Source organism: Lepidochelys kempii, chromosome 9 (assembly GCF_965140265.1).
Source record: "Lepidochelys kempii isolate rLepKem1 chromosome 9, rLepKem1.hap2, whole genome shotgun sequence".
Classification (NCBI taxonomy): Eukaryota; Metazoa; Chordata; order Testudines; family Cheloniidae; genus Lepidochelys; species Lepidochelys kempii.
The window spans coordinates 35,049,363-35,067,619 of NC_133264.1; the positions used below are offsets into that span (position 1 = coordinate 35,049,363).

Consider the following 18,257-nt stretch of genomic DNA (forward strand, 5'->3'; position numbering starts at 1 on the left):
CTCAATGCCACCTGGATCACTGTGAAGCTACAGTGCTCAAGCTTTAGCCCTGGGTGGTGGGTCCCCGGGCTTCAGCGCCATGTGATGAGGCTTCAGCTTTCTTTCCTGGGCCCCAGCAAGTCTAACACTGGCCCTGCTTGGCAGACCCCCTGAAACCTGCTCGCAGCTCCCCCAGAGGGCCCCGAACTGCTGGTTGAGAAACAATGGTCTACACCACACTATGGTAGACATGCTTAGTTACAGCAATCTAAACCTACTTTATTACTGAACGAAAGTATGAGGAGGAGGGGATTAACATATTTGCACACTGACTTCACATCTTTGGCTGATTCACCTTAACTTTCCTGAATGTTCCCATGTAAACAATCCCCAAAATTAACAAAGATGTATTTTGCAAGCAGCACCCTGAATGTTCAGAAGAGACAACGTGATACTCCTTCACCCACATGTAAGCTCAGAATCTGCATATGCTTCAGCACATCAGTTATTTTTTCCTTGAGTTCTTCACGGCCTGTAGGATGCCTAAGTTTTCAAGTTTTTCTAGCTCTGAAGTAGGTCTTAAAGAAGATCTGACCTGACCTCCCATGAAAATAGTAGCATAAATACTGCTGCTTAGAAATTTTATGAACAGGCGAATGGCCACACTGGATCAGACCAATAGTCCATCTAGCCCTGTATTCTGTGACAGATGCTTCAGAAGGAATGAACAGTACAGGGCAACTATCAAGTGATCCATCTCCTGTCATCCAGTCCCAGTTTCTAGCAGTCAAAGACTTAGACACAGCCAGAGCATAGGATTATGTCCCTGATCATTTTGGCTAACAGACATGGATGGACCTATCCTTCATGAACTTAACTAGTTCTTTTTCGAACCCAGTTATACTTTTGGCCTTATTCACTACTCAACCCTAATTCATTCCCTGAACACCGTCCACCTTGCGCCCTGAACATAGGGGGCATGTGGAAAATACAGGATGTGATCAGGTAATTAAAACTACATTAGAACCTCAGAGTTACAAACACCTCGGGAATGGAAGTTGTTCGTAACTCTGAAACGTTCGTAACTCTGAACATTATCGTTGTTCTTTCAAAAGTTTACAACTGAACACTGACTTAAAACAGCTTTGAAACTTTACCATGCAGAAGAAAAATGCTGCTTTCCCTTTATTTTTTAGTAGTTTATGTTTAACACAGTACTGTATTTGCTTTTTTATTTACTTATTTATTTATTTTGTCACTGCTGCTTGATTGTGTACTTCCGGTCCAAATGAGGTGTGCGGTTGACTGGTCAGTTCATAACTCTGAGGTTCTACTACATACCATAACACATATGCACAAGAGGGCCAAGTTAAGATTGCATGGTCAACCTAAATTCTGGCATTTGCAATCTTAATATTCTTTTAACACAGTATTGTTGTAGATAATTTCCAGGGGCTATGGTGTTAAAAAAAGGAAAAACAAATTATATTATATGTAATTGTAACAATCACCACCTCTACCATGCATCAGCACTGCAGCAAGAGACTTCTACTTCTTTTGTTACACCAATAACTAATTAGGTTGCAACAAGAGAAGGCTATTATTTCAGAGAGTGAATGGCTATTGAAACTATATGCTGGGTTTGGGGGCTGTTTGAGGAGAGCCCCTGCCCCACATAGCGTCCCCAGAGGGTGGGGAGGGAGCCACTGGGCCATCTGCTTGGTCTAGGGGGTGGAGCTGACAGAGGGAGTCCCAATGCAGTGTGTGCTGGTTATGCTGATTTTCTGGTGGGAGAGTGGGCCCGGCTCTTTAGAATGTTCAGTTATTTTTGCATGCAGCCAAAATTTTGTTGATAATACAAGCAACAGAAAGGAAAAGGGCAATTTTTAAAAGTTCATAATTCAACTAAACCTGAACAAAATTTCAAGGGGGGGGGGGGGGCGGTTCTTATCTGGCTCTACAGGGCTGTCTTCCTGTTGAATTTCAAAGACCTGTTGTAAATAACAGAGGTGTTAGAACTTTTCAACAAAACAGTAACAAAAAACTTTATGAAGAAAAGTGGGGGGTAGCCTAAATACAGCAATTGCAACCAGCTCCCCCAATAGCAATATATAAAGAAATGCATCAGAATTTTCAGTAAGAATGCTCTAGTTAATGCAATAGTGCAAAAGTTTTTGTTTCTTCTTAACTCAAGATCCTAAAACTAGAAAGAAAATTGTCTTTTATAATTACAATATATTTCTCATACAGTATAGTTACATTTCATTAAAATGTATGTAGCATGTGTATATTATCAAAACAATGTATTTCACTACTTATATTTAAAAAACAAATTTAAAATAATGTATTGGTATGAAATTGTCCTGTACATTATTGTATCCCTTATCAAATTTATTGAAAAAAAAATAGACTAACAGACTGATAGTTTTATACATACTATTCTATTTCTCCCCATCAATTTAAATGAAATACATTGTTTATTTTTGAACATGTTTGGTTTCCCAAAAATTAAAATAAGAATTCTTACAAAAACAGAAGAAATCCCTGGGTCAAAAATAAAAAGCATAGTATAGAATTCTAAGAAATTCCTTATAGAACTCTAAGAGAGTAACCCAAAATATGACAACAAGAAACAGCATTACTTTAAGGTTCAAAATTCACTCATGAGCGTCACATTTAAATTACGAAAAAGAGAGTATAAAAAGTAAGTAACACAAAAAATATTTGGCACTGGTTAGTATACGACAAAGTAAAACACCTTAATAGTGCATGTGAAATGGTGGTTACCACCTCAGTGCCTCCTCATGGCCAAAGGTCATGCAGCAGCACCCTGCCTCTGTTTTTCTGACTCCTTCACTGGACACCAAAGAGCCACCTCACTCTCCCCTTATATCAGGGCGGATCAAAGTGCACACATTCTCCACCATATATAGGCTTGTCTGAATTCTATTTTAATTAATAACTGTCAGTAAATGTACATTTCAACTGACATACAACTCACACACACACACACAAAACCCACACATACACACCACCCACCCACCACAACTGGTAACAGTTAGCACACCTGCAGTGATAGTCTGCCTCCTTACAGTCATGGCCAGGGGTCTCAGCTCCACTGGGCTGGGCAACTGCAGCCTCCCCTATTATATCTTGTTCCCGTATCTTGAACTCCTTTGACATGTAGGGAGCCCCCTGCAGCCCCGCTGACAGCACTGCCCTAACCATACATCCCCCTTAACTTCCTACAACTGTAAAAATAAAAATAATCAAAATTAGAAAAAAATAAAAATCAAGCTCTTCCATGCCTAACCATATGTGGCACAGCATGACTTCTTCACAGATTAATAAGCACTTATTGCCATGCCCAGACACCTTTAAGTAGGTTTATTTGTCCAAACATAAGCACAGACAAAAACAGTTCCTCCACGGATCTTTTGTCCTAGGATTTCACGGCCTGCCCTCCCAGGGGTCTCCGATAATCCTGCTTCTTGTAGCTTCCCAGGCACAGCCAGGTCTCATTCTCTTTCTGGAACACCGGCCCCAGGGCTGTCCCGATTAGCACCTAGCCCCTTATTCCAGAGACTCACCCCTATAGTTAGCTCCCCTCCTCTGAGTTCCTCTTCCCAGGCATATCCTGCGCCAATCACTCTTTTTCTCTTCCCGCCCTCCAACAGGCCTTTATAGCCACAGGTGTAGTCCTACCCCCTTAATTGGCTGAACTGGGCTCACCTGCTCTGACACAGGGGAACTGGACCTGGTCTACTCAAGGGACCAGCTACCCTGTGACAGTGCCTTCGTTTCCAAAGAATTTTTCCTTCCCCCTGAAAATACACAAGACACAGGAGTGCTCACTTTCACAGCAATATCTCTGGCTGAGAACAAAGATTTCTCAGCTATTGCAGAGAAAAGGATGCAGAATAATCATTCCCTTCATTTCAGCACCTACAAAACAGCAGCTCATTTAGGCCCCAATTCAGAAAAGCATCCCTATTCAGTATGGCACTTAAGCATGTGCCTAGGGGGCTTGCATTAATTGGGGCAATACTTGGAAGCATTGTATTGCAATAAAATGGTTATTTCTCTTTCCGCCACATCTCTTACACTCTGTTTACTCCTTTCAAGGTATGTTCCCTTTAAATCTTCCTCTCATTCGAATTCTATACCTTTTATACATCAGCCCTTTATGTCTGGGACAGGTGCCTTCCTTTGTGTCAAAGACCCTTCCCCTCCTCCTTCAAAACACACTTCTTTCGTCTGACTTCACATCCCTAATGTCAATTTCATCATTCTTGCCTGTTCATAACAAAACAAAGAAATAAATACAGAACAGCAATTGCTTAAATTACCTGAATTCTCAATAAATTTTCCTCTTTACCACAGCATTCCATTTTGCCTACTTTATTCATCCTTGGTTCCTCTGGCTTTCATCACTTCTGATAATTATATTAATCCAAGGTCCTTACTATAATAATCACTGTAAGGTCCTTGAAAGCGTGGGCCCCTTACTGAATGAGGGAGGCAACCTAGTGACAGAGGATGTGGAAAAAGCTAATGTACTCAGTGCTTTTTTTGCCTCTGTCTTCACGAACAAGGTCAGACTGCTGCACTGGGCAGCACAGCATGGGGAGGAGGTGACCAGCCCTCTGTGGAGAAAGAAGTGGTTCGGGACTATTTAGAAAAGCTGGACGTGCACAAGTCCATGGGTCCGGATGCGCTGCAACCGGGAGCGCTACAGGAGTTGGCGAATGTGATTGCAGTGCCATTGGCCCTTATCTTTGAAAACTCATGGCGATAGGGGGAGGTCCCAGACAACTGGAAAAAGGCTTATGTAGTGCCCATCTTTAAGAAAGGGGAGGAGGAGGATCTGGGGAACTACAGGCCAGTCAACCTCACCTCAGTCCCTGGAAAAATCATGGAGCAGGTCCTCAAGGAATCAATTCTGAAGCACTTAGAGGACAGGAAAGTGATCAGGAACAGTCAGCATGGATTCACCAAGGACAAGTCATGCCTGACTAATCTAATTGCCTTCTATGACGAGATAACTGGCTCTGTGGATGAGGGGAAAGCGGTGGACGTGTTGTTCCTTGACGTAGCAAAGCTTTTGACACGGTATCCCACAGTATTCTTGCCAGCAAGTTAAAGAAGTATGGGCTGGATGAATGGACTACAAGGTGGATAGAAAGCTGGCTAGACTGTCAGGCTCAGTGGGTAGTGATCAATGGCTCCATGTCTAGTTGGCAGCTGGTATCAAGTGGAGTGCCTCAAGGGTCAGTCCTGGGGCCGGTTTAGTTCAATATCTTCATTAATGATCTGGAGCATGGTGTGGATTGCACCCTCAGCAAGTTTGCAGATGACACTAAACTGGGAGGAGAGGTAGATACGCTGGAGGGTAGGGATAGGATACAGAGGGACCTAGACAAATTAGAGGATTGGGCCAAAAGAAATCTGATGAGGTTCAGCAAGGACAAGTGCAGAGTCCTGCACTTAGGATGGAAGAATCCCATGCACCACTACAGACTAGGGACCAAATGGCCAGGCAGCAGTTCTGCAGAAAAGAACCTAGGGGTTACAGTGGACGAGATGCTGGATATGAGTCAACAGTGTGCCATTGTTGCCAAGAAGACCAATGGCATTTTGGGATGTATAAGTAGGGGCATTGCCAGCAGATCGAGGGACGTGATCGTTCTCCTCTATTCGACATTGGTGAGGCCTCATCTGGAGTACTGTGTCCAGTTTTGGGCCCCGCACTACAAGAAGGATGTGGAAAAATTGGAAAACGTCCAGTGGAGGGCCACAAAAATGATTAGGGGACTGGAACACATGATTTATGAGGAGAGGCTGAGGGAATTGGGATTGTTTAATCTGCGGAAGAGAAGAGAAGAGAAGAGAAGAGAAGAGAAGAGAAGAGAAGAGAAGAGAAGAGAAGAGAAGAGAAGAGAAGAGAAGAGAAGAGAAGAGAAGAATGAGCTGCTTTCAACTACCTGAAAGGGGGTTCCAAAGAGGATGGATCTAAACTGTTCTCAGTGGTAGCAGATGACAGAACAAGGAGTAATAGTCTCAAGTTGCAGTGAGGGAGGTTTAGATTAGATATTAGGAAAAACTTTTCACTAGGAGGGTGGTGAAACACTGGAATGCGTTACCTAGGGAGGTGGTGGAATCTCCTTCCTTTGAAATTTTTAAGGTCAGGCTTGACAAAGCCCTGGCTGGGATGATTTAGTTGGGGATTGGTCCTGCTTTGAGCAGGGGTTGGACTAGATGACCTCCTGAGGTCCCTTCCAACCCTGATATTCTATGATTCAGAAATTTTGCCTTTTTATCTTTTTAATTGTTTAACCAGTTAACTTTTTAAACGATATTTACATCCCTAACTACAACAGGTCCCAAATCTTACTGGGACCTCTGAACGCTATTATAATGTGAATAAATAATAGTAATGGTAATGTATCCTCAAAAATATGTCATCCAAGAAGCTTTATATTTGGCCCCTATAAGTGAAACACACAAGGAAGATAGCAAACAGTTTCTAGAGAGCTTTTTGGAATGCAATTCATTTAAAACACATAGTGCTTTCAACTGTCTGAAACATTCTTCCTTCAGCCTCTACTGTGTTTATGAAAAAGCTAATGAGACTTGAAACAATGGAGGACTTATTCTCTTTTTCTCTAATGATTTCCAAAACATGCCACCGCCTCCAAAATGTACACATTTTCAGAATAGGCTTGAACTGGATGTTTGTCTTTAACCTAGGCTGCCACGAGTCTGCATTTTTTTCACCTACTCAAGATAAATGTATGAACTAAACATTCCAGGAATTTGTTTTTGTTTGTTTGTTTTGCACTAATTCAGTGAAAAGCATTTAAGGATTTATTTTTAATTTGAATAGAACCCCTTCTGCTTCAGAAAAATTGTTTGGCAGCCATAGGATATTATACTGTGATTAACGGATTACCCTTATTAAATTGCCTGTTAGTAACATTCCTTAAAATATTTTTATAGATAACTACGAATTAATTCTGTTCCTGCTATGTTACTGACTTTCCCTAAAGCAGTAGAGTAGATGACACACCACATCAAAACCCCAGTTTCTGGAGAAAGGGCTGAGCTACAAATGTCTAACAACAAGGACTGGGACTCTGCTTAAGTGAAATACATTTTTAAGGAGGCAAAAACTCAACTCTTGCCTTGGGTCTACATTCTACAAATAAATAAATAGAGAAATAAGACATTGGTGGAGCATCCTTTCCCCTTACCATTCCCCAGGTTAGGTGTTGTAGCCAGGTGTTGTAGACAGTGCAGCCATATTTGAGGCTTTGAAACTGCTTCAGTAATTATGGGGGTGCGAGAACTTGAACCTTGGAAGAGCTGTCATCAATCTTCTCTCAAAAAGCTAAGGGTACTGCAGTAAGAGCAGCCTAGAGCCAAAGTTGATTTGTAATGAGAATTCCTAGTTAGAACACGTGAAATAACTATTTGTAATAAAATCAATGAACAAACAACCTTTGTAAAGTATTAGAGTTGTATCTACCTTAACAATGAAGCAGAATAGAAGCAGAAATTCTATGAAAAAAAAGGCTGGTGGTCTAATGAGGCAAATACTACTCTGGATGATTTATCCTGATTTATCAGGAAGATCTAATCATCTAGGATGCTAAATCTGCAGTATAAAACCAAGCATGTGTTTCAAAGAGTATGTCTACTCTACAGGAACGACACAATACAACGATGGCTATGGTAGTACAATCCCATAACACAAATGCAGCCTACACAAATGGAAGGGGTTTTCCTGTCGCAATAGGAACACCATCTTCCTGAATGACAATAGCTAGGTGAACAGAAATATTCTTCCATCAACCTAGCTGTGTCTACACTGGGGGTTAGGTCAGCATAGCTACATAGGTCAGGGATGTGGATTTTTCACACCTTGACCTAAATGTTAAGTGTAAAGAGGCCAAAGTAATAAGTTAGGCCACTTCCTTTAGCATTACCTTCAATACCTGGAAAATCATCCACTAATGAATTAGAAATGAGAATGCAAGTAGAGAAAACTGAACCAGCATGAAAAGCAGCTCAAAAATTTGAAATAGGGTAAATTCCATGTATATATTCAATGTGTATGCTTAATTTGAATGTAAACAGAAGGCCAAGCCACTAGCTATAAGTTTCACAGCTTACTGGAACCGGCAGTCAATTCCGTGGTTAATAACAAAAGACAAGGCTGTGACATCGTTATAGTTGTAATTAATTTACACAGAGTGACTTCTGGTTAATCAAATGGCTCTTTAAAGGATTTAATGATTTTTCATTTCTAAAGCAATACGAAGCTTTGTTAACTGAAGAAACAGTTTTTAATTTGTTATGAAAAGATATTTAAGGAATATGTTTCTAAAAAACACACACTTATAATACAGCCGCTACTATCTTGTTCACAAGAAACAAGACAGGCAGGAATGCCAACACAAAATTAATACAATTAGGTACAAACAACAAAGACTCTTTCCTAATAGCTTTGGCCCAAAATTTAGGTTTAATTTAAAAAAATTGAATAATAATGATAAATAATATATCTTATAAAATGTAGTGGAAATTTTGTAATTATATTTTAGAACATTTTCACAGTAGTTTATTTTAAACTTGCTTCTGCAAAGTATTTGAAACATACAAGTCCAGTTTCATTGTCCTAGAATATTTTAAAATAGCAAACAGAATACACTTTGAAAAAATAAGGCCATGTCTACACTGCAGACTTTACAACAGCACAGCTGCACCGCTGCAGCTGTAAAGTCTCTCCTGTAGCCACTCTATGCTGGCAGGAGAGCTCTCTCCCGCTGACATAATTAAACCACCCCTAAGGAGCGGCGGTATCTGTCAGCGGGAGAGCATCTCCAATTTTAAAAACACAAATTTTTATCCCTTAACTTTGATATCCTATACTTAAATTCACTGCATCCATATCTGACCAATGATTTAAAATCTATTTAGTGGTTATGAAAGTTACCTGCCTTAGCAAGCGATGTCTCATTAATCCACAGAACAGGTACACAACATACACACGGCCAACATAAGCTTTCTCAAAAGACTACATCAACATGATTCAGTCGTAGGCATGGTCCACACTACAGAGTTAGGTCGATGTAAGGCAGCTTACTTTGACCTAACTCTGTAAGCATCTATACTATAATGTAGCTCCTACCGATTTAAGTCACCCGCTACATCGACTTAGTAACTCCACCTCCACAAAAGGCATAGCTCTTCAGTCAATGTAGTTAGGGTGATGCAGTGTCAGCACAGACACTGCATTATTTACATCATCTGTTGGCTGTCAGCTAGACACACACAAACCCCTCCCTCCCTGCGCTGACTGCTCTGCCTCGAGGGCCCCCCGCCCCCATCGCTGCCCTACATTGACAGCCCCACATTGAGCTCACAGCTGGAGGCCCCCGCTGCCCCACACTGACAGGCCAAGCTGTCAGCCCTACACCGGGGCTTACACAGAAAAACAAGAAAAGTGAATAGCTTGCATCTCTTTAAAGTAATATCTCCTCTCTGACCACTTTTTGGTCAGACTGCCAGAATCACTTGCTCTCTAGATAACCTTTCTTTAGCTCTCCACGGGCACATATGGGGCTGGTCTACGTTAGGACAACCCAGTTACGCCCCTCAGGCATGTGAAAAATTCACAGCTCTGAAAGACATAGTTAAGCCAACCTACGTCATGGAATCCTTCTGTCAACTAGCTACTATCCTTGGGGAGGTGGATTTACTACAATGAGAGAACCCCTTCCATTGCTGTAGTGTCTACACGGCAGCTGTCCCGGTGTATCATTTCTAGTGTAGACAAACCCTTAGACCAGTTCTACACTTGAAGTTTTACCTACATAGCTATAACATAACATGTTACATTCTATTGGAAGAATGAGTAGAGATGAGAGGGAGTATTATTATGCTTGACGCAGTAATCAGGTCCATCAAACAGTTGTTTGATCTATAGACAACTGAAGACGTGCCTGAATCTGTGACTAATCAGGAGCTCTATGTCTCCTTCATTTTTGGTTTTCTCACTGCCCCCTAAAATCAGCTGGGTTCTGGCAATCGATGCCCTGAACATTCCCTGAAGTTTTAGAATCAGTTAGATGCCACGTCTACATACGTGTAGAAAGACAGAAAACTTAATCCTGGGATGAGAATATTAATCCCCTGTCCAGTTTTCCCGAATTTTCTGAAGACAAAGTAGCGCAACAGAGTTTGATAAATAGTTTCAGTATCCACTTCCCAAGAGGTGGTCCACTGAGAAAGAGAAAACCTGTAACAATGATTAATGGCCACTTTCCAAAGGTTTAGACAGGAGCATGTCTACAAACATGCTGGGTAGAGTTAGAGTGCTACCGTCCCACTAGAGTGGACAGAGTTATATTAGCATAAATGTGCTTATACCAGTATATCTTATTTGCATATAAAAAACAGAATAAACTATATCTGTATAAATTCATTTATATCAATATAACTGCATCTATACTGGGGGACTGTATAGTACAGTAGTATACCTTTTGTGTGTTGATAAGCCCTCAGACACCACCTTTTAGGGCTGTATCCAGTTTTGGTCAGACCTCTTACTGCTTGTCTTCACGCAAAAATCGTACCACTTTGCAACTATAGTAACTCCTTGCTTAACGTTGTAGTTATGTTCCTGAAAAATGCGACTTTAAGCAAAACGATGTTAAGCGAATCCAATTTCCCCATAAGAATTAATGTAAATGGGGGGGTTAGGCTCTAGGGAAATTTTTTCCACCAGACAAAAGGCTATATATATAAGAAATACTATATGGCATTTTATCTACTTCTTGTTTCTTTTTTTTCCCCTTCAATGCTATTAGACAGCCTGTTAAAAATATTAATTACATTTTAAAAATGAGACATCTGTCATAACTTGTGATGTAAAAATGTAGTATAAAAAAAACTTCCAGCTAAAATGTTTAAATAATTTGTAAACATTCTTGTACTTCACTGAGGTAGAACCCACTGTGGACACAATTTAGTAGCTACACAAACTGATGAATCCCATCACACAACAAGGACCTAAAACTCAAGGGCCAGTTTCTGTACCAAATTTTGGTAAAATATTTAGTATTTGAAGGCCCACACATAAAAGTCTCCTGCTTTCTTGTTTCATGTCCGCCACTGACTTGCTAAACAGTCTTGTACAAATTACAATCTCTCTTCCTCAGTTTCCCTATTAGTAAAATGGAGAAATAAAATAAAATAAATAAAAGGAATAAAATACAATCATGAGTGGTGTGAAGAAAGTAAATAACGAAGTGTTATTTACGCCTCATAACACAAGAACTAGGGGTCACCAAATGAAATTAATAGGCAGCAGATTTAAAACAAATAAAAAGTATTTTTCACACAACACATGACCTGTGGAACTTCTTGCTAGATGATGTGAAGGTCAAGACAATAACAGGAAAGAAGTTCAAACAAGAACTAGGTAAGTTCATGGAGCATAGATCGATCAATGGCTATTAGCCAGGATGAACAGGGATGGTGTCCCAAGCCTCTGTTTGCCAGAAGCTGGGACTGAGCGACAGGGAATGGATCACTTGATGATTACCTGTTCTGTTCATTCCTTCTGGGGCACCTGGCATTGGCCACTGTCGGAAGACAGGATACTGGGCAAGCTGGACCTGTGGTCTGACCCATTATGACCGTTCGTACATTCTTATACTTATCACCAATGGGTTTGAAACAGTAAAGCGCTATATAAATGAAGAGTTTTATCTTTGCTATGCAGACTGCCTACACTTCCACCAGATATGACATGTATAATTCCAGGGCACCAGACTACCTGTAATTCCAAAGCCATCAACATAGACTTAAAACATCAGTGCTACACTGCCATAATTAGGCTTGCAGCAGGATAATGATTTCAGAAGAGCTTTTATTAGAAGCCTATTTTCAAGTGCTTATAACTGGAGGAGCGGCAAAGAGTCCTGTGGCACCTTATAGACTAACAGACGTATTGGAGCATAAGCTTTTGTGGGTGAATACCCCCTTAGATGAGGATTGCCCATAGCTGCCTCCCTCCCCCACGCCGAGGAGCTCCTCTGGACTGCGGGGGAAGCCAGCTCGTTATCTCCGTCTGGAAGGTGCACTGGCATGCTGGGTTGGGAGGAGGTGCCAGGCGCGTAGCTAGTGCCAGGCTCTGTGGCAGCTCGCAGAACTGGGACCGAAAGCTTCAGGTGGGGCCCACGAGTGCAGAGGGAGCAGGCTCGGCTGGCTGCGGTCAGCCCCCAATTACCTGGGTCACAGCAGAACTTGGTCGCCCCACAGCACCAAGCGCGGAGCCTGGCCTAGCCCCTCCGGCCACAGGTTGTGCCAGGAGAGCAGGGCAGACACCCGCCCTGCTGCCAGTACTGGCTGGTACTGAGGAGGGGGGTATTCTGGGCCAAGAGATGGCCGTAAGCGGCGGCCAGTCCCCCGGCAACGGCCCCGAGTTCCCGCGGGGGAGGCGGCTGCCCTACTGAGATCCAGGAAGCAGCAGGCCTCCTCTCAGGGGGCCAAGGGAAGGGGGGCTCCGCGCGCAGTGGGCGAGAGTCGGGACTCAACGGGCGAAGGGTCACATCCGGGAACAGCCCCGAGCCCCCTCTCCCCACACTCACGTTCACCGCCGCGCGCAGCGCAACGCAACAGCGGCCCCGGCTCACCAGACTCAGCACGTGACCCTGACGCGGCTCAACGACAGGCAGCCGGACTCCCTACGACTCTCCCAATCCCGAACGCGCATGCGCAGCAGTGGGGTCGCGCCGTCTATGGGTGACGTCTGAGCTCCCACTTTCCCCCTGCTCGCGTGGAGTCCGGGCTGGTCTGACCGCTCATGAGGAGGGGGTGTTGGAGCGGGACGCGGGGGCGCGATCAGTGCGAGCGCGGGAGGGATCGCAAGAGGAGCAGCTCCGCCCTGAGGCGTTGGGAAGGGGCCAGCTGCGCGCCGGGGAGACTCCAGGGGCGCTGCGGGGCGGCAGCTCCTCCTCCTCAGGCTTGTCTGTTGTGAGGGTTTCTCCCTTAGTGCTGCTCAACCTCGGGCCACAGATCCCTGTGAGCAGAGAGCTCCCTTCCACCCCCTTATATCCACCTGATGAGCTGAACCTGCCACCGAGTCACCAGGAGACAGAACCTGCCAATAGGCTGGGTCAACAGAAGACCCCATCCAGCCGGTTACTGGCCAGCAAGAACAGAAGTAAACCACGTGTTACTGTAGGAAAAAATGCCTTTAGGGTGAGTTCTGTGTTGAAGACAAGTTCAAGGGACATACTTTTTAGCTCTAGTGTAGATGTGGGCCTGAAAACTACAAGGCTCCACTCACTGGGTCATTCATTTCTCCCTCATAGTTTGTTTGTTTCTATCGTACCTGCTCATCCACATCACAGATGTATGTATACACCAAGATCCTCCAGTCATTCTGTTCACAGTTGCAGTAACATAGCTCACCATGTTAAGGCAAGTTTAGCCTCAGGATATTGCCTTCCGGTAGCCAGTGTCCGCTCAGTTCCCACTCAGGAGATTTTCAGGGCAGTCACTAGAACTATGTCTACAATTTAACTGAGAGAAGAAACCACTGAAGATGCCTAGTGCTCTTGCTCCAAGCAGGAGCTTCTGAATAATTGTCATATATGAGGCACTGCATTGCAAGATGAAGTTAAAACTGACTGAACTGGTGCTGCTGCAATGCTTTTGGCTTCATGTATGGTCTGGGAAGAAATCAATATAGGTTGCACAAGCCCAGCCAGATGAGTTATAGATAGGATGACCAGATGTCCCATTTTTATAGGGACAGTCCCATTTTTGGGACTTTTTCTTATATAGGCGCCTATTACCCCCACCCCCTGTTCTGTTTTTTCATAGTTGCTATCTGGTCACCTTAGTTATAGATCCCATCCCAAAATGCCTGGCAGAGTTGTTGGTATGGACACGAGTACAGGCATTGCAAGCTCCATGTAAAAGTTCTTGTTTTATAACTTCCATGTTTTCGTTTCAGGAAACCTATTACCTCATACTGTTGGATCATATTAAAGAAGTTCTGTATTAAAATCACAAATGAGTTTGATTACCCATAGTTTAAATTCCAGGATATTACTAATTAAGAGGTCTCTTGGTTTTTGGTACTGTTTCTCTTCCTCTATGTGTGAATCTTGCAAGCTGCTAATTGTGTTAGTACATTCTAAGATAGAGTCTGTTCTCAAAGTAATTCTTTGTAACAACAACTACTCACACAGAGAGAGACTCAAAGCAATACTCTGTAACAACAGAAACAGCACCCAGAGACTCCCCGCCCTTTTGTTGTATTCATCTTGCTTTGTTAACAATTGTGATTAAAATAGAGATAGAGGATGGATGTGGATGGATGCGTGGTGTGGATAATAACTGAATGATCAGGGAGGTGCCAGCCTAAGAATCCAGTGTCCATCGGCTGAAGAAGGCGTCAAGTGGAAATAACCAGAGGACCCCCGGAGGGCAGACTGGAATCCACCCAACAGCCTCAAGGATGGGAGAACCAAAGAACAAGATAACATCTGGCAGCATGGAGCATTCAGGAATGTGCTATCTGCTGATTGATTCAGCAACAGCATGATGAAGCAATTCCCACAGACTGGCATAGGAAGAAATTCCTATAAAAATGGACTCTAGAAAGTGAGAACTTTGGGGTCTGATTCTGCAAACCAACTTCCAGGAGCATCAGATGAGCATCTGACAAGGCCCTCAAGGTCATCAACCCTTCACATCTAGAATTTTAGGATGACTGCACTACCATCTCTTTCCTGTACATTTTTTGTAAGATGAGTGTGAAAATACTACCTTACAAACAGCTAAATCCAATCCGGGGAAACAAGCATGGTCAACAACAAATTCCCTCACCGCACCAAAAAAATGACTGCCTATTCTCATGCACAAAACTGATTAATACTTCTTTCATTATTAAATTTTATATAGTCTCACAATGCTTGCTTAAATATATTAATACTACTTGATTCACCCAAATGGATATGTTGAGACGATAAACCAACTTTTGACTGTAGAAATTTCTGTATTTTTTTTAAAAAGGAGTACTTGTGGCACCTTAGAGACTAACAAATTTATTTGAGCATAAGCTTTCGTGAGCTACAGCTCACTTCATCGGATGCATGAAGTGAGCTGTAGCTCACGAAAGCTTATGCTCAAATAAATTTGTTAGTCTCTAAGGTGCCACAAGTACTCCTTTTCTTTTTTCGAATACAGACTAACACGGCTGCTACTCTGAAACCTGTATTTTTTAAGAGAATATTTTCTTTGTCTAGATGAGTTAATTCAAATTTGAGAGACTAAATGAGAGTAGAACAAGCAGAAAGCTCATCTCTCTGTCGCAACTTCTGCTTTCTTCTGGAAAAAGAACTTGTGAGCCCAATGAATTACAAATTTCTGTTCAGTTTTAGACTTGCTTTTCCATGATGATCCTTTCTTCCTTCCTACAGTTTATCTTGATTTCACAAAGCCAACAAATTGTAAAAGGACAGGAGGTACTCACCTTCCTGGTTGGAAGGCTCCTACATCATTTTTACCCCAAAAGTGAGAATTAAAATATCAGCCTTGTACCTATTCATGTTAAAAAGGGGTAATAAGGATCCTTATGAAAAATATTTAATGCACATGCGCAGAACTAACCAATTTTCTAAGTTTAATAATTCAGCTGCTTTAATTTTTTTCCAAACACTAAAAGCAATTAGATCAACACATTAGTTTCAATTGCATGTAGAATATAAATAGCTGACTTTAAGGATGAACTGTTATTTCAATGAAATTGATATGAATATCTGGACTGCAAGCTTAGTTGTTCTTATTCAGCATAGAACAATTTTTTGAGAACTTGCAAATGCCTAAAATAATAGTTTATCATAGAAATGTTGGCATTCCCTTCAATCTGATGGTTCAAATTTGTGACTATAAATCATAAAACCCAGACAAAATTGCATGTAAACAACTCTATTTTGCCATAATTTATGTGGCACTTAAATTGGACTGCCAAAGGAAATTCTGGCAAATTATAAAAGTATGTGAAAGAAGTTATATGAAAATTGTATTCTGCCCTTCCAAAAACATCCCATGGCTCAGAAGACTGGTAGGAACAAAAAGGGCTGAATTCCTAGAAATGGGGCAAAGATCAAGTAAAAGGAGTTGAACTTGCCAAAACAAGCACATTTAGAATATTCTTCTCTTCCAAAAACAAAAAATGCCAAAAGAGCAGGGCAACTTCAGCTTCTGCCCTTATTTAAGCACATTATCTTAAACTCTTGAATTTTGGCACATTTATATCTGTTACTTCAATTCATGTTAATCCTATCCATTCTCAGAAACTGCAGTAATGAGAGAGAGAAAATTTCTAACAAAATTTCTGATTTTTAATAATTGATACAGATTTCTATAATAGCATCATCTATTTTCTTGCCATCATACATCAAATGCAAGTTTCATTTGAAAGGACCACAAATCGCTCATTCCTAGCAATATAATGCTTTCCTGCAGACTGAGGGTCCAATTCCAGATCCCATTATTGAATATTCAAGTTGTACTTAAGAAGAAAGCATGGTTAAGGTTTTGGACTGAGACCCAGGAGATCTGGGTTCAGTTTCTAGCTCTCCCACAGACTTCTTGTATAATCTTGAGCAAATCACTTAATCTCTCTGTTCCTCAATTCCTTATTTGTAAAGTAGGAATATTAGTATTTTCCTACCTCGCAGGGATGTTGGAAGGATAAATTAGTGATTATGAGGTAGTATGGTAATGGAGCCATATATTAGATACAGTAGATGGGTATTCCTGTGCACAAGGGTGTTAGCCAACAGCCAAGGATGTTTGGTGAGGTGCCAGCTATGCCCGTTTATACCATCCGTGACTTTAACCGCTAGGACGCACTGTCCCTTCGCGGCGGGCAGCCCAGGCTAGGCTGACGGATGCCCCAAGGTCCTAACCACCCGTGACTTTAACTGCTAGAGCTCAGAGCTCCTTCGCAGCGGGCAGTCAATACTGACTGACAGGTGCCCCAATAGCAGCACTAAGAGCCTCTCCACACCCGTGACTTTAACTGCTAGAGCTCAGAGCTCCTTCGCAGCGGGCAGCCAGGATTGACTGACAGGTGCCCCAAGAGTTTGCCCCGTGGAGGCGGCACAACTCAACGCTAGGCTCTTAGTACTCTCACCTAATGGCCAGGCTTTAGAGCCAAAACGGCTGAGGTTCTTTAATTGTGTCGGCTGCTTTACAGTAAACCAGAGAAAACAAGTCAGGCTTATGCACAAATGGTTACCAAAATTTATTAAGCTAGATTCTAATCATGTGGTTACAAAATTGCTAGTGCCTACTTATTTAAATGTAGAGATGTTACACACACAAACAAGTTACAAAACTGAAGCCACAATCCCAAAGAAAGAAAACAAAGTATAGAGCTCTATTTCAAAATATGTGTACACTAAAGGTAGGAGATCAGGTGTGGGTGCTTCTTACCCTCCTTGCATCTCTCGATTCCAGCGGTGCCAAGCCAGGATCGGTCACTCAATTCCGCGGAAAGACAAATAAGGGACAAGGCGTAGGGACCCTCTTAGCTGCAGAAGCCTTGGGAGGCTGTCACTTATCTGACCAGCAGATAGATAGTGAAAAGCACTCAAAAATCATGGTGCTGTATGTCCCCTACTTATACCTCTGTACTCCTTTATTCTCTTTCTCCTTTCTTATGCCAAATTGAGGCTGGTCTGTCGGGGTGACGCCAGCTTTCGCAAGAGTAGTTTACACTTGCAAGGGAGAGAAACAATAAGTTTCGACTACTGGACATTTCTTTTATCAGGGTAAATATTTTCCCACCTAGGATGTTGGTGTGTGTGCATCACGCTATTTAGTAGGGGCTAAGAGCCATGTCTGTCACAGGGCCTCTGCCTGCTGTGAGCTTAATCGTCATATCTGTTCCCAGAGGCACATTGTAGCAGCACACCTGTGCTTTCACAGCTTCAAAGGCTGTGCTGGAATATATGTTAAGTGCCCTGTTCCGGCTTCCTCCTGCGTTTCCAGCAATGCTGGTCTGAGGGGGGGGAGGGGGGCTGGCTGTCTGGCTACAAAGGGCCATGTCCAAATGCAACATTAAGCTTCCTATTAAGGTGTGAAAATTGGGTTCTTCCTTGGCATGCAGAGAAGTTAAATTAAAAATATGCAGCTGTTAACATGGACTTCACCAGTGTTATTTTATTCTATTTACATTCTCTTAT

The 18,257-nt window shown here is 42.4% G+C and overlaps 1 protein-coding gene across 6 annotated transcripts in view; it reads right to left on the minus strand.

The window, feature by feature from the left end:
- Positions 1–13,070, minus strand: part of RHBDD1 (rhomboid domain containing 1) — an 88,865-nt gene extending 75,795 nt beyond the window's left edge. The window contains exons 1-3 of one of the 6 annotated variants that reach the window (XM_073359896.1): positions 12,684–13,007; positions 7,233–7,394; positions 4,146–4,275 (exon numbers count right to left, since the gene is read on the minus strand). The gene's annotated coding sequence lies outside the window, so the exon portion shown is untranslated. Of the gene's footprint in view, positions 1–4,145; positions 4,276–7,232; positions 8,176–12,277; positions 12,609–12,638 lie in introns of those variants that run through there. The other 5 variants (XM_073359895.1, XM_073359898.1, XM_073359894.1 and 2 more) reach the window with 5 other exon arrangements.
- Between the last annotated feature and the right edge of the window lie 5,187 nt (positions 13,071–18,257).